The sequence below is a fragment of the Nerophis lumbriciformis genome, linkage group LG39 (assembly GCF_033978685.3).
Source record: "Nerophis lumbriciformis linkage group LG39, RoL_Nlum_v2.1, whole genome shotgun sequence".
In the NCBI taxonomy this organism is placed as follows: domain Eukaryota; kingdom Metazoa; phylum Chordata; class Actinopteri; order Syngnathiformes; family Syngnathidae; genus Nerophis; species Nerophis lumbriciformis.
The window spans coordinates 368491-382546 of NC_084586.2; positions in this window are offsets into that span (position 1 = coordinate 368491).

Below are 14056 nucleotides of genomic sequence, written 5' to 3' on the forward strand. Positions count from 1 at the left end.
ACATACCAGGTTATATGACTTTAAGGTGTACGGCTGGGGAATTAGATGAAAAACTTAGCATGCTTAAAGTTATCTTGCCAAGCATGCTATCGTTTGCATGCTAACAGTTAACAAATATCACATACCAAGTTATATGACTCTGGTGTAAACAGTTGCAAAACCAGATAAAAAAGTTAGCATGCTAACAGATAGCTTGTGTCACATACCAAGTTATACGACTCTAAGGTGTATGGCTGGGGAATTACAGAAAAAAAATGTAAAATTAGATGAAAAACTTAGCACGCTTAAGTTAGCTTGCCAGCATGCTATCGTTTGCATGCTAACCGTTAACAAATGTGACATGCCAAGTTATATGACTCTGGTGTAAACGGTTGCAAAACTAGCTCAAAAAGTTAGCATGCTAATGTTAGCATGTTAACGTTAGCAAGCTAACAGTTAGCTTGTGTCACATACCAGGTTATATGACTTTAAGGTGCATGGCTGGGGAATTAGATGAAAAACTTAGCATGCTTAAAGTTATCTTGCCAAGCATGCTATCGTTTGCATGCTAACAGTTAACAAATGTCACATACCAAGTTATATGACTCTGGTATTAAAGGTTGAAAAACCAACTAAAAAAAGTTAGCATGTGAGCAAGCTAACGTTAGCATGCTAACAGTTAGCTTGTGTCACATACCAAGTTATACGACTCTAAGGTGTATGGCTGGGGAATTAGGGAACAATTTTTAAATTAGATGAAAAACTTAGCATGCTTAAGTTATCTTGCCAATCATGCTATCGTTTGCATGCTAACAGTTTGCAATTGTCACATACCAAGTTATACGACTCTGGTGTAAACGGTTGCAAAACTAGCTCAATAAGTGATATATATATATATATAGATAATATTTTGAACATTTTCGGGACGTTTGCCGACTTTTCTCACTTTTCTCCCCGCCTTCCCGTGGGACTTTGCTGGGCACGTTTTGGACATTCCGGGCATCCCGGCCGGCGGCAGGACTTGTGGCACTCGAACCCGGGTAGGTATTTTGAACATTTTCGGGACGTTTGCCGACTTTTCTCACTTTTCTCCCCGCCTTCCCGTGGGACTTTGCTGGGCACGTTTTGGACATTTTGGGCATCCCAGCTGGCGGCGGGACTTGTGGCACTCGAACCCGGGTAGGTATTTTGAACATTTTCGGGACTTTTGCCGACTTTTCTCACTTTTCTTCCCGCCTTCCCGTGGGACTTTCCTGGGCGCGTTTTGGACATTTTGGGCATCCCAGCTGGCGGCTGGACTTGTGGCACTTGTTTTTTGAACATTTTCGGAACTTTTGCAGACTTTTCTCACTTTTCTCCCCGCCTTCCCGTGGGACTTTGCTGGGCGCGTTTTGGACATTTTGGACATCCCGGCCGGCGGAGGGACTTGCGCGGCCGGCCGCGGGACTTGTGGCACTTGAACCCGGGTAGGTATTTTGAACATTTTCGGGACGTTTGCCGACTTTTCTCACTTTTCTCACTTTTCTCCCCGCATTCCCGTGGGACTTTGCTGGGCACGTTTTGGACATTTTGGGCATCCCGGCCGGCGGCGGGACTTGTGGCACTCGAACCCGGGTAGGTATTTTGAACATTTTCGGGACGTTTGCCGACTTTTCTCACTTTTCTCCCCGCCTTCCCGTGGGACTTTGCTGGGCACGTTTTGGACATTTTGGGCATCCCGGCCGGCGGCGGGACTTGTGGCACTCGAACCCGGGTAGGTATTTTGAACATTTTCGGGACGTATGCCGACTTTTCTCACTTTTCTCCCCGCCTTCCCGTGGGACTTTGCTGGGCACGTTTTGGACATTTCGAGCATCCCGGCCGGCGGCGGGACTTGTGGCACTCGAACCCGGGTAGGTATTTTGCACATTTTCGGGACTTTTGCCGACTTTCCTCACTTTTCTCCCCGCCTTCCCGTGGGACTTTGCTGGGCACGTTTTGGACATTTTGGGCATCCCGGCCGGCGGCGTGACTTGTGGCACTCGAACCCGGGTAGGTATTTTGCACATTTTCGGGACTTTTGCCGACTTTTCTCCCCGCCTTCCCGTGGGACTTTGCTGTGCGCGTTTTGGACATTTTGGGCATCCCGGTCGTCGGCGGGACTTGCGCGGCCGGCGGCAGGACTTGTGGCACTCGAACCCGGGTAGGTATTTTGAACATTTTCGGGACGTTTGCCGACTTTTCTCACTTTTTTCACGTTTCTCCCCGCCTTCCCGTGGGACTTTGCTGGGCACGTTTTGGACATTTTGGGCATCCCGGCCGGCGGCGGGACTTGTGGCACTCGAACCCAGGTAGGTATTTTGAACATTTTCGGGACTTTTGCCGACTTTTCTCACTTTTCTCACGTTTCTCCCCGCCTTCCCGTGGGACTTTGCTGGGCACGTTTTGGACATTTTGGGCATCCCGGCCGGCGGCGGGACTTGTGGCACTCGAACCCAGGTAGGTATTTTGAACATTTTCGGGACTTTTGCCGACTTTTCTCCCCGCCTTCCCGTGGGACTTTGCTGGGCGCGTTTTGGACATTTTGGGCATCCCAGCCGGCGGCGGGACTTGTGGCACTCGAACCCGAGTAGGTATTTTGAACATTTTCGGGACTTTTGCCGACTTTTCTCACTTTTCTCCCCGCCTTCCCGTGGGACTTTGCTGGGCGCGTTTTGGACATTTTGGACATCCCGGTCGGCGGCGGGACTTGTGGCACTCCAACCCGGGTAGGTATTTTGAACATTTTCGGGACTGTAGAAAGAGGTAAAGTAGTGTCCATAAGTTAGCTTGATGGTGTGCCTAAGGTCTATCATCTTGTTTCGTAGAGGCTGCAGAGGACAAGACAAAAGGTTGGCCTTGAAGCCAAAGTTGCACCTTTGCCTCCATTTGATTGCCCAGACAGGAAATGACCCCACCCCCACTCCCCCGATCTCAGAGCCTGGAACCCTGCCCGTCTGATTGCACTCATCGTCCGCATTCATCATTAATACGTTTATCAAACTAATGTCGGAAAAGAGGGTTTCTGGGGAACAGGAGGCAGGATTCATTCGTCTCGTCTTTCCGTTAATAACGGTGTTGTCAGTGAGTGCTCTTGACAGAAAAATGACTGTGTGGATGACAGTGGGTGGGGGGATTTAAGAGGGAGTTGACAGCCGTTGGGATTGGTCGACCGTCACAAATGCGGCCTTGTTTTGGGGGGAGCAGGTGGAGCAACATGAAAGAAAAGGTGCACAAACATTTCAGCACCTAAACGCTCATTAAACGTTATAATAAGGACCGTAGAAAACAAACAAAACAGACCCCGGGCAAATTTTCACATGATGCATTTCTTTAATAATTGTATTACAAACGTTCCTTACATGTAGACGACCACCACCTATCCCACTAGGCCTCCTTGTGTTATCTATGCACGGTCTCAAAGAACCCAGTGAATGGCAATAATCACATTTGTCCGTAGTTATCTTGTATTTAATCTTGATTAATCTTTAATGAGTGTACTTTAGACAGAGCAAGTTTTTAATGCTACCAACTGTGAGTGTTATTATTGAGGCAACTAACGAGTCCATCCGATTCCATTTCCTGGGGTGACGACTCAATTCAGGATCGAGTCTCATTTCAATATAAGTCTCGATTCAAACCGATTTTCGCAATATATTATTTGGGATAATGGTTAAAACATGGTACTGGTTGGAAAAGCTCCTTCTGGTTGCATTGAAGTGGCCTAAATATTTTTTTTTTTAATAATTATGATTTAAAAAAACTATATATACACTATATTGCCAAAAGTATTTGGCCACCCATCCAAATGATGAGAATCAGGTGTCCTAATCACTTGGCCCGGTGTATAAAATAAAGCACTAAACACCTTTTTTTCCTCGTTACCATAAAAAATAAACAAATTACAGAGGTTTTCAGGATACACCAGGAAAATCAACTAATATGACCAAAACATTCGGTCTTACTCGCAAGCATTAGCTTATAGCTAGCGATTGCATGACTTCGTTTTTCCAACCACGGATAACGAAGAGAGGACTGTGCTGAAAACAAGTGGATGATATTCATTGAGTTAAGGAAATAAATCATCAGAAATACGACTGATCGATGACTTGGTGAAGCAGTTGGAAGTTATCACTACAAGTCCGCACAATACCGAAGGCGGACATTTATCCATGAAAATATGAAGAAGCAGATGGAAGGAGATACACCCCGCAAGGGGTGCACACAAAAAAATCGACTCACATCCAAATCGCGATTCTTATTCATCCCTATTTTAAATCTATTCATAATTTCCTAAAATCGATTAAAACATTTGCAATTATTTAAAACATTTTTTTTAAATTAAAATACATTTAAAAAAATTAATTTTAGGCCATCTCCATGCCACCAGAAGCAGCTTTTTTAACCTGCAACGTTAGTTTCATTACAACTATTATACCAAATAATACTTGGCGAGAATCGGTTTGAATTGAGGATTGTGTTGAGTTGAGAACCGATTCTGAACCGAATCGTGATCCCCAGGAATCGGAATCTAACCGATTCGTTAGGTGCCCTAATAAATGCCGCACATTATTATTACGTTATTTCATAAAACTACTGTAGTTGTTTGTAGTGCATTCTGTCTGTTCTGTATGCTAACAACGGCCATTTTGACAGGAACATGTCAACTTTTGGTAAAAACCATTATGCTATAATATTTCCTTCTTCATTAATCTTTTAAAGAAATTTTTCGGCCATCTCCATGCCACCAAAATCAGCTTTTCTAACTTGTAACCTGCTTTGAAAAAGTTTCATTATAATCATTATAATGATTAATTATTTGAATTGAGAATCGTGTTGAGTTGAGCACCGATTCTGAATCGAATCGTGACCCCCAGGAATCGGAATCGAACCGAATCGTTAGGTTCTCAAAGATTCACAACCCTAATAAATGCCGCACAATATTATTACTTTATTTAATAAAACTACTGTAGTTGTTTGTAGTGCATTCTGTCTGTTCTGTATGCTAACGGCGGCCATTTTGGCAGGAACAATATTCACTTCTTCATTAATCTTTTAAAGACATTTTTAGGCCATCTCCATGCCACCAGAATCAGCTTTTCTAAACTGTAACCTGCTTTGAAAAAGTTTCATTATAATTATGATAATGATTAATTATTTGAATTGAGACTCGTGTTGAGTTGAGCACCGATTCTGAATAGAATCGTGACCCCCAGGAATCGGAATCGAACCGAATCGTTAGGTTCTCAAAGATTCACAACCCTAATAAATGCCGCACAAAATTATTACGTTATTTAAAAAAACTACCGTAGTTGTTTGTAGTGCATTCTGTCTGTTCTGTATGCTAACGGCGGCCATTTTGGCAGGAACATGTCAACATATGGTAAAAACCGTCGTGTTATATTTCCTTCTTCATTAATCTTTTAAAGACGTTTCACCTTTAACCATACTTGCCAACCCTCCCGAATTTTCCGGGATACTCCCGAATTTCAGTGCCTCTCCCGAAAATCTCCCGGGACACCCATTCTCCCGAATTTCTCCCGATTTCCGTGCGGACCTGAGTGAGGACAGCCTGTCGTCACATCCGCTTGGCCAACCAAAAAGTAACCACAGAACATAGTGTTCTGTGGTTACTTTTTGGTTGGCCAACGGTTTACGTTGTATTACGCACCCTGACGGTGTGGGAGTCGGTTCTGAAGTATGAAGTAAAGAGACGTAACTTCCGTCACCTCGCCTGGTTATTGACTCCAACCCAGAATATTACACTGCCCATACCTATGCTCCTTCAAAGGCTGTGCTACTGGCTGCAAAGCATTGCACTTTCAAATACAACAATGAGTAGAGAGGAGTGTTATGTGTGTATATGACAGCACACGCTCCTTTCAAGCCCACATAAACAACATTACCCGGTCTGCTTACTTTCATCTTCGGAACATATCCATCCCTTACCCCACATACTGCTGCCATACTAGTCCATAGCCTGGTCACCTCTCGCCTGGACTACTGCAACTCTCTCCTGTTTGGTCTCCCTCACAAGTCACTTCACAAACTTCAGCTTCTCCAGAACTCTGCAGCCCGGATAATTACCAGAACCCCTTCAATCCAGCACATCAGCCCTGTTCTGCAGCAACTCCACTGGCTACCCATCAAACATCGCATCCACTTTAAAATAATTCTCCTCACTTTCAAAGCCATCCATAACCTCTCTCCATCATATCTCTCTGACCTGATCCATGTCGCCACGCCCTCACGTTCCCTAAGATCCTCTTCATCCATCCATCTCACTGTCCCTTTATTTCAAGTGTCCACCATGGGTGCCCGAGCTTTCAGCCGCTCTGCCCCACATCTTTGGAACTCTTTACCACCAGACCTTCGCAACTTAGATTCAATATCCCTCTTCAAATCAAGACTCAAAACACACCTATTCCTGACTGCTTATTCATTGTAATCATATTTTCTTTTCTCTTTGTTGTTGTTGTTGTTGTTTTTTATCCAATTTGATTTTATTGTTGTGATTTTGTACGGTGTCCTTGAGTGCCCAGAAAGGCGCCTTATAAATAAAATGTATTATTATTATTATTATTATTATATGTGTAAATAAATGAACACTGAAATTCAAGTATTTATTTTATTGATATGTATATATATATATATAATCAAATACATATACATATACATATATATATATATATATATATATATATATATATATATATATATATATATATATATATATATATATATATATATATATAGCTAGAATTCACTGTAAGTCAAGTATTTATTTTATTTATATATACACATATATATATATATATATATATATATATATATATATATATATATATATATATATATATATATATATATATATATAGCTAGAATTCACTGAAAGTCAAGTATTTAATTTATTTATACATATATATATATATATATATATATATATATATATACACATACATACATACATACATACATACATACATACATACATATATATATATATATATATATATATATATATATATATATATATATATATATATATATATATATATATATATATATATATATATATATATATGTGTGGGGGAAAAAAATCACAAGACTATTTCATCTCTACAGGCCTGTTTCATGAGGGGGGTACCCTCAATCGTCAGGAGATTTTAATGGGAGCATTCGCATACCATGGTTTATATAGGGCACAGAGTGGGTGGGTACAGGCTGGCCTAGGGGCGTGGTGATTGGTTCATGTGTTACCTAGGAGGTGTTTCCGTCTATGGCGGCATGTTGTTACAATTTCGCTGCGCTTGTTGAGGGATGACAGGTCTGGACGGTAGATAATAAACAGTTTCTCTTTCAAGCATAGGTTGCATCTTTTATTACCACTATTGTAAGGTGTGCTGGATGCAAGAATTTGCCATGTTATTGAATATTCAACATTATTGTCTTTGAGGTCCCAAATGTGTTTGCTGAGTTCTGTGGTATTTCGCAGGTTTTTGTTCCTGAAAGAAGCCTTGTGGTTTTTCCATCTGGTTTTGAATTCACCCTCGGTTAATCCTACATATGTGTCGGATGTGTTAATGTCCTTGCGTATTACCTTAGATTGGTAGACAACTGATGTTTGTAAGCATCCCCCGTTGAGGGGGCAATCAGGTTTCTTTCGACAGTTACATGCTTTGTTGGTTTTGGAGTCGTTCTGACTGGGGGTCGACGGCTCATTTGCAATTGTTTTGTTGTGGTTTGAGATGATTTGTCGTATATTGTTCATGCAGCTGTAGCTCAATTTGATGTTGTTCTTGTTGAATACTTTTCTTAGGTTGTTGTCTTTGGGAAAGTGTTTGTCAATCAGGTTGAGGAATTTGTGTCCAATGTTCGTTGAGACGTTTTTGCTGTATGGGGGGTTGTACCAGATGATGCCGTTTCGTTTTCTGTTCTTTTTTGGCTGGTTTCCTGGCGTGGGTTCATAGGTGAGGGTGAAATTGTATCCGCTTTCATCAAGGGCTTTTTGGTACGGGGGGGTTGCTTGGTCAAATTCAGCTTTGCTAGATGACAGCATCGATAGCCTTTTATTGATTCCGGTAGGTAATCTTTTCGTGGTGGTGGGTGGATGGTTGCTGTCATGGTGCACGTATTGGAGTGTTGTGTTGGGTTTCGTGAATGGTTGGTAGCTGTTATTTCTCAGGTTGAAAGTGACGTCAAGAAAGTTGACGGTTTGCTTGTTGGCTTCAATCGTGATCCGTAGGCCGTTCTCTTTGAAAATTTGGCATATGCGCTTCTTGGTATTCTCGCTGCTCCTTGGCGAGGCGCGACACACTGCCAGTCCGTCATCACGGTAAATACCAAGGTTCAGATTGAGGCTAGCGAGCTGGGAGAGGAGGAAACTCCCAACGAGTTCACACGTTTCTGCTCCGTCAAAACTTCCCATAGTGACGTCAAATGTTGCATTGTTCTTTTTTTGCCATGGTGTACTGTTGTGGATGAGAATGGAGTTTTTTGCGTGGATGATGATGTTTCTTTCGTTGCCTGTGATTGAGTCGTAGTCTGAGGCGAAGTCTAGTGCTTGAGTCAGTAGGTCTTGCGTGATGGAAGGGTAAAATTCCTCGATATCAAAGGAGATAAAGTTGTGCTGTTGTTTGTCTTGGATGTTATTGAACCATTTGATTACTGCTGCTGTATTTCTCCATTGGTTGAGTGGTGTTTTGTCCTTGATTTTTGTGTTGACTCTGTCCAGGATTATTTTGCTGATTTTTCCTATTTCAGATTTAGTTGGGTTTATTAGTCGGCATGTTGGGTTATTTGCGAAGTTGGGTTTGTGGTCCTTCAATGTGATGAAGGCTTCCTTGTTGGCTGTGGCGTCCACCCTGTCCTCAATGTCCAGTTCAGCCGCGATCCTTTTATTTTCCAGGTGGATGTTCTGTAAGGTATTGGGTTGCGCTTTTTTGTATGATTTGGTGATGCTTCTGTCCAGTAAGGTGTGGTGTTCTGGTATGTCCATTCTGTAGAAGTTTGTGGTTTTATCGGCAGCTATGATGAGGTTGTTTACTTTCTTGATGCGCTCCTTGTCTTCGCAAATAACCCAACATGCCGACTAATAAACCCAACTAAATCTGAAATAGGAAAAATCAGCAAAATAATCCTGGACAGAGTCAACACAAAAATCAAGGACAAAACACCACTCAACCAATGGAGAAATACAGCAGCAGTAATCAAATGGTTCAACAACATCCAAGACAAACAACAGCACAACTTTATCTCCTTTGATATCGAGGAATTTTACCCTTCCATCACGCAAGACCTACTGACTCAAGCACTAGACTTCGCCTCAGACTACGACTCAATCACAGGCAACGAAAGAAACATCATCATCCACGCAAAAAACTCCATTCTCATCCACAACAGTACACCATGGCAAAAAAAGAACAATGCAACATTTGACGTCACTATGGGAAGTTTTGACGGAGCAGAAACGTGTGAACTCGTTGGGAGTTTCCTCCTCTCCCAGCTCGCTAGCCTCAATCTGAACCTTGGTATTTACCGTGATGACGGACTGGCAGTGTGTCGCGTCTCGCCAAGGAGCAGCGAGAATACCAAGAAGCGCATATGCCAAATTTTCAAAGAGAACGGCCTACGGATCACGATTGAAGCCAACAAGCAAACCGTCAACTTTCTTGACGTCACTTTCAACCTGAGAAATAACAGCTACCAACCATTCACGAAACCCAACACAACACTCCAATACGTGCACCATGACAGCAACCATCCACCCACCACCACGAAAAGAATACCTACCGGAATCAATAAAAGGCTATCGATGCTGTCATCTAGCAAAGCTGAATTTGACCAAGCAACCCCCCCGTACCAAAAAGCCCTTGATGAAAGCGGATACAATTTCACCCTCACCTATGAACCCACGCCAGGAAACCAGCCAAAAAAGAACAGAAAACGAAACGGCATCATCTGGTACAACCCCCCATACAGCAAAAACGTCTCAACGAACATTGGACACAAATTCCTCAACCTGATTGACAAACACTTTCCCAAAGACAACAACCTAAAAAAAGTATTCAACAAGAACAACATCAAATTGAGCTACAGCTGCATGAACAATATACGACAAATCATCTCAAACCACAACAAAACAATTGCAAATGAGCCGTCGACCCCCAGTCAGAACGACTCCAAAACCAACAAAGCATGTAACTGTCGAAAGAAACCTGATTGCCCCCTCAACGGGGGATGCTTACAAACATCAGTTGTCTACCAATCTAAGGTAATACGCAAGGACATTAACACATCCGACACATATGTAGGATTAACCGAGGGTGAATTCAAAACCAGATGGAACAACCACAAGGCTTCTTTCAGGAACAAAAACCTGCGAAATACCACAGAACTCAGCAAACACATTTGGGACCTCAAAGACAATAATGTTGAATATTCAATAACATGGCAAATTCTTGCATCCAGCACACCTTACAATAGTTGTAATAAAAGATGCAACCTATGCTTGAAAGAGAAACTGTTTATTATCTACCGTCCAGACCTGTCATCCCTCAACAAGCGCAGCGAAATTGTAACAACATGCCGCCATAGACGGAAACACCTCCTAGGTAACACATGAACCAATCACCACGCCCCTAGGCCAGCCTGTACCCACCCATTCTGTGCCCTATACAAACCATGGTATGCGAATGCTCCCATTAAAATCTCCTGACGATTGAGGGTACCCCCCTCATGAAACAGGCCTGTAGAGATGAAATAGTCTTGTGATTTTTTTTTCCCCACACATACATATATTGCGCTCTACTACGGTATCGAGCACTATTTTTTGGATAACCTTATTAAGACATATATATATATATATATATATATATATATATATATATATATATATATAAGAAATACTTGAATTTCAGTGAATTCTAGCTATAAATATACTCCTCCCTCCTTAACCTCGCCCCCCCAATTAGTGAATTTTGTGAATTATATTTATATAGCGCTTTTCTCTAAAAAATCTCCAGAATTTGGAGGTCTCAAGGTTGGCAGGTATGCTTTAACCCAAAATTCGAGGTCATCAATTTCCCCAAGACCTAAATGACCGTGTCACTAGCCTGAAGTCTCTGCGAGCACTTTTGTGAAAACAAATGAAAGCTCAAGTTTGCTTTGGCGACATTGTTGTCTTGACATTGTTGTCCTCCGCAGGCGTTTGTGTCGTGTTTGCGTCGACTCTCAACACTCGCTACTTCGACTCGTCCTCTTCTGTCCGCTCGGGTCAGCCCGAGAGCTCTCACGCGTAATTGGCCCCTATTAGGACGACGCCGGGGCTGCCATTTGCCGACACGGCGAAAACGATGGCCCCCTTCTCACGCAGAGCGATAATTGAACAATTAAACTTTAGCATGCCAACGAGCTCATTTCTGAGACGGGTGGTCTACAAAAACAACTAAGTTGGTTTCTTCTTTTGACTTATACTACACATATTATTTCACTTCATTCATATATGTTTCCGGCGTAAACGGGCCTCAGTGACAATTTGCTTGAGGTCGCCCAGCTGCCACCTCTCTACTATTACACACCCTGATTATAGACAAGCAGATCGTCACATTTGATTGTCCTACTTAAGTTCTTTATGCTCCTCCTCGCTGTCAAAATGGCCACCCTCCCCCTTCCGGGGGAAACTCTCATGTTAATAATTTAAAGAGACGAGCATAAATGAATGTAGCTAATAGTCCACTTTGGCAAATGAGACACCGGGGTTGTTAATGCGGGGCGGGGGGGGGGGGGGGGGGGTTAAAAATGGAAATAGTGTGGTTAACGTAGAATAGGACAGAAATTTATACCACTATTATTGCCGGAATGATACTAATTTATAAGCCACTAAGTACTTTTATATTCACAACATTATTCATGTGTCGACTGCAAGGTTCAGTTCATGTTAGCACAGAGTATATAATGTAAAATACAATGCAATTCTAAATACATATTAATAAGTATAAACTATTGTATATTCACATTCAGTACCAAGAAGAGGTTTGGAAGTAAGGAATTAAAAATCAATATGTTTAAGTTGGAAAAGTTAAGGTTTTCTCTCAAAGTTTTGCTCAAAAAACATCATAAACGTATTGAATATTAGATCTGACCATTTATGTCATGTAGTTACGGTTTATTTTATTCATTTTGTACCTTTCTCCATATTTTGCATCAATTACTACCATTATTATTATCATATATATATATATATATATATATATATATATATATATATATATATATATATATATATATATATACATTTTTTGTTTTATTTTTATTTACGTTGGCGTGCATGCAAATAAAAAGACTTTATTCACACCGTATACCAGGCTCCCGAAGATCTGTCGGCCAGGAGAACCCACACAAGAGGGAAACCATCACAAGGGTCATTATAAAACTGATTGCTGTTTTTATTTCTGCCACCACTGTATTACATTGAATTGTCTATGCTCAATAAAAAGAACTAAATAAAGTGCACAATATTATTTAATAAATGTTATGTTTTTAGCATGTATAACATATTATTTGGTTTTATATAATGTGTTCTTTAAATTAAATATATTAAAATAAAAAACAATACACATACATATAAATATATACATATGTATATGTACATATAAATATATAAAATATACATTCAAAATTTAAGACAGCTTTGTGTCTTTGTGTTATACTTGTGTTACTTTTATTGTTATACACGACACCTCCGCTCCGGATAGGCTAACCTCCTCCAACCTCCGAGGACAAAGCTACGAACATTGGGAGACCGGGCTTTCTGCTCTGCCGCTTCCAGTCTGTGGAACGCTCTCCCTGACCACCTGAGGGCACCACAGACTGTGGATGCTTTTAAAAAAGGCTTAAAACCCCTTTTTTTTTTTTTTTTTTACTTTATTTAGATATATGCATACTAGTTTTAGCTAGTTCTAGTTTTTTTTTATTATCTTTTTATTTTTTTAATACACTGTAGCACTTTGAGGTTGTTTACTCAATGTAAAGTGTTTTTTACAAATAAAATCTATTATTATTATTATTATTATGTTATTTGGTATGTTTGTGTTGCTTAGATGACAAAATAAATTAATATTAATTATTAGTATCAAAAATCAGAGCTGAGGTCCGCAAATCATGCAAATGTTAAGCTGTTTCTCATTACATTATGTATTTTTACTCTCATGTTCTGACATATTTTTATTTTTTTCCCCAAACAATATGCTGTGGGCCAACACAACTCGATATGCGGGCTACAAATGGCCCAAGGGCCATAATTTGGACACCCATGCCCTGGGCACACAATTTAATAGCAGTTAAGTAGTGCCAGGACGGCAATTCTTTAAGGAATTAAAAGATTTGGGTTTTTGTTTTTTTTTAATACCAGCAATTTTGATTAAAAAATATTACTTTTAATAATAACACATTTTATTAATTAAAAAAATAAAGTAAAATATAATTTAAAAATAAAATAAAATAGATAAAATATTTTACAATTTATTTTGCATAATTGTGGTCTTCTCCTCTCTGAGCTGCCACCTTAACGTGGTAGAGGAGTTTGCGTGTCCCAATGATCCTAGGAGCTATGTTGTCCGGGGGCTTCCATGCCCCCTGGTAGGGTCTCCCAAGACAAACAGGTCCTAGGTGAGGGATCAGACAAAGAGCAGCTCGAAGACTTCTATGGAAATGCAAGAACCGAGACTCAGATTTTCCTCGCCCGGACGCGGGTCACCGGGGCCCCCCTCCGGAGCCAGGCCCGGAGTTGGGGCACGATGGCGAGCGCCTGGTGGCCGGGCCTGTCCCCATGGGGCCCGGCCGGGCACAGCCCGAAGAGGCAACGTGGGTCCCCCCTCCAATGGGCTCACCACCCATAGCAGGGACCATAGAGGTCGGGTGCAATGTGAGCTGGGCGGTAGCCGAAGGCAGGGCACTTGGCGGTCCGATCCTCGGCTACAGAAGCTAGCTCTTGGGACGTGGAACGTCACCTCGCTGGGGGGGAAGGAGCCTGAGCTAGTGCGCGAGGTAGAGAAGTTCC